This window comes from Oratosquilla oratoria, chromosome 20 (genome assembly GCF_046742065.1).
Source record: "Oratosquilla oratoria isolate Oo_2021 chromosome 20, ASM4674206v1, whole genome shotgun sequence".
Lineage (NCBI taxonomy): Eukaryota > Metazoa > Arthropoda > Malacostraca > Stomatopoda > Squillidae > Oratosquilla > Oratosquilla oratoria.
In genome coordinates this window covers 12,144,276-12,147,910 of record NC_134796.1, presented here as the reverse complement: position 1 = coordinate 12,147,910, position 3,635 = coordinate 12,144,276, and the positions used below count along the sequence as shown (strand labels likewise).

Here is a 3,635-nt window from a genome sequence, read left to right as displayed (position 1 = left end):
GAACCTAGAGGATATATGAGGGGAAATATTTTCTGGACCAGGTTGATACATAATCTCAAAGTCGTAGCAAGATAGTTCCATTCACCAACGCAATATTTTATCATTCTTTATCTTACTCTTATGCTGCTTGTCAAACATAAACCTCACAGATCATTGGTCAGTCTTTATAGTGAAACGCCTGACTGTCAGGTAATCCCTCGAATGGCAAACTGCTTTAATGATGGCCTGGGCTTCTTTTTCTATAGAAGCATAGCGTTTCTTAGGTCTTCGCAGTGTTCTTGAAAAAAGGCTACTGGACGTCCATCCTGGGAGACAACTGCTGCAATGGCAACTTCTGAAGCATCAGTTTCTACTTCAACGGCCACGACTCATCGATTGCTTGAACTAATGAATTTTAAATGTCCTGCTTGAGTTTTAAAAGCCGCTTCTGCTTCCTTGGTCACAGGAAATATAGTGGTGGTGCTCAGGGGGCGGAATTTGCTCGAATAGTCATATATTCAATGTGATTAGTATGCAAAAAGGCCCAGGGTTCGGTGGAGTGACTTCTTGTCTTGAGGCACTGCCAATTCCCGTAGGGGTCGAAGTCATTCAGGGTCTGAACATTTTTCACCACCTTCTGCCACATAACCAAGAATGCTAAGCCGTTTTGTTGAAAATGTACACTTTTCCTTATTGTAATTTATGTTTTTCTTCTTAGCAGCCTCCAGGAACTTAATGAGGTTAGCATCATGCTCCTCCTGTGTCATGCCACAAATGGTCACATCATCCAAGTATGCATAAATTCCAGTGAGTTGTTCCTCTTGAATAAATGAATCCATGATCCACTGGAAGCAGGCTACCCCATTGGTGACCCCAAAAGGAATACGAGTAAACTGGTACAGGCCACCACCAGCCTCAAACACTGTGTAAGGTTTATCTTCCTCCCTAATGGGAACTTGATTATAGGCACTTTGTAAATCAATAGTGCTGAAAACATGGTACCCAGCAATTTTATTCACTATATTATCAATACGAGGTAGAGGGTAGCTATTAAGCAATGTGAATTTATTGATAGTCTCTGAGTAGTCAATGGCCAGTCGCCACTTTTTGAGAGTATCTTTGATAACAACGACTTGTGCACGCCAGAGAGTTACTAGGTTCTATCATACCCTGCTTCAGCAATCTCTGAGTTTCCTTCTCGACGAACATCCGGTCCTTATATGAATAGCGGCGTGACCTTGCTGATATAGGACCGCAATCAGCTGTAAGGTTAGCAAACAACATTGGTCGGTCCACCTTTAAGGTACTAAGTTCACAAATGACAAAAGGAGGAAGGTCTCCTCCATACCTCAGAGTAACACTATCATGAATCTCCTGGAAATTTTGACAGAGGATTACATCTGAGCACAGTTGTGACAAAACCGTTAAATACATACCTTTATAATCCTGGCCATTAACTCTGAGGTCTACTTGGCAAAACCCTGATGTCTGAGTAGAGAGGGATGATGATGCCATAGACAATGCACCCGATGAGTGATGGGCAATCAAGGAGTGGCGCTTAACTAGGCCTGGGTGATTGAAACACTCAGAGCTGCCACTGTCAACAAGTCCATCCACCTATGCTCCATTAATAAAGACTTTGTGAGTGAACTTGGGGTAACTGCAGAAGTAATTGTTGCTAGTGTTGTATAGTTACTGAAGTCTGTATGTACACTAGCTGTTGTTGATGGCTTGACTCTGCACACTTTGGCAGAGTGACCTTTCTTCTGACCTTTATGGCACATTGCTTCACGTGTGGGGCACCTTGAGCGGGGATGACGTGAAAGACCACAGAAGAAACACTTATCACCTTCAGCAGCAGCCACAGGGGCAGGCTCAACAGTAACTTCCCGGGTGGTACTTGGGTCAGGAGTTGCAGCACTTACCACTTGAGATGGCTGAGTACCGTATATTTCAGAATTCCTTTAAGCTGAATCCAAAGCTCTTGATTGATCAAACATAGTAGATAGATCCAGAGTTTTATTCTCCAGGAGGCGTTGCCTTATTGTCGGTAACTGCAGCCCACTTATAAAGGCGTCTCGGATGGACTCTTCACAACAGTGAACAGCTGTTACAGCCTGGAAATTACAATCCTTACTCAGAATTTTCAAAGCTTGAAGGTACTCATCTAAGGATTCACCAGCCTGCTGGCGGCGAGTTCCAAGGCGGTGGCGTGCATAAACTTCATTTGTGGGCTTGAAATGCTGTGACTTTAAGATATTGATAGCACTATCATAGGTGGTACATTCAGAATTTGTCTCATAGATTTTCGGTGACACAAAGCTGGTAAGTAAACCCAGTTTGTCAATGTTTTCTTGAAGAATGGCACTCAAGAAGTTTTCAAAAGTCTCGAGCCAATGTCTTCATTCCTGGGCAGCTGTTGACAAGAATGGGTCACAATCTAGCCTCTCTGGTTTAAGTAGGCGTTCCATATTGTAGCCTCTGTTTACCAGTGGTGTGGTGGTCCTTGGGTCAACTTCAGTGCCACACAATAAGAATTTTTTGTTGAATGAATTATTGTGATAAATACACAGGCCTTATCACAAGGCTTTATTCAACATAAAATCTATACCAGATTCTGAAAACAGAGAGAGAAAAAATCATATAGGAATATCAAGCACAAAACATAGATATAAACAAACAGACATGACAAACATAAACAAACACAACAGTATATTATACACACACACATATATATATAACCCATATACATATAAAAACTTATAACAATATAATACTGATGCTACAAACATACAGAATGGTTTATACACACCTATACAGGGAGAACACTGGCTGAATACTGACAGCTGGAAACGACATGGCTGTCATTTAAATGCTTCCCACACAGTTTTGCCAGATCAATGATTACAATACAGACCTACCATAATAATATATATATACATACATGGCGAGGTTACTTTTCAGAAATGTGGTGATAGAATCAATAGTATAAAGATGTATTAGTTACCTGTATTATCAATAACAATGTCTGTTCTATTCACCCAGATATTTACATTGTTTACTTTTCCTAACCGTGGTTTTTATGAATATAAAAGTTCGAACTTACATAAGCAATTTTTTTTATTTTGTATCAAGGAATCAATTTCTGAAAATTGTATTCTGGTATAAGATTTGTATATATTTCATCGCTTAGTTCACTGACAAATCTTTATTTTGTATAAGGGAAGCAGTGCAATTGGATGCACTTTTTGTATTGCACATATTACAGTACAATTTTGTTTTACATTATAGTTATTGTTAATGTAATATTTAATGTGCATCCTCATACATTGAACAGTTTGGATTCTACTTCTGCATTACCCATGAAATCTCAACAGCAATATCAACCACAGTGGGAGTTAATTACCTCGTTTAGGCCACCTTTTAATGAAAGAAGGACTTTATTTGTCCAAGCCCGGTCTGGAAAGACGACACCGTGGTACCAGTCATAAGTGCGGTCGATAGTACGAGCATGCACAACATACTTTAGAAAACACTTGTTTTGCAGGTTAAAGCCAAATTTTATTAGGATTATAGAACCGCGGAAAGATGGGAGAAATATGTCAATTGCTATGCATGGGAGACGTAACTACACTCATTGGTGTATAAGGTCATTT

At 40.1% G+C, this 3,635-nt stretch overlaps 1 pseudogene; it reads right to left on the bottom strand.

Annotated features, from left to right (window-relative positions):
* Window positions 1–1,943: 1,943 nt before the first annotated feature.
* LOC143036102 (uncharacterized) lies at window positions 1,944–2,450 on the bottom strand (annotated as a pseudogene).
* Between the last annotated feature and the right edge of the window lie 1,185 nt (window positions 2,451–3,635).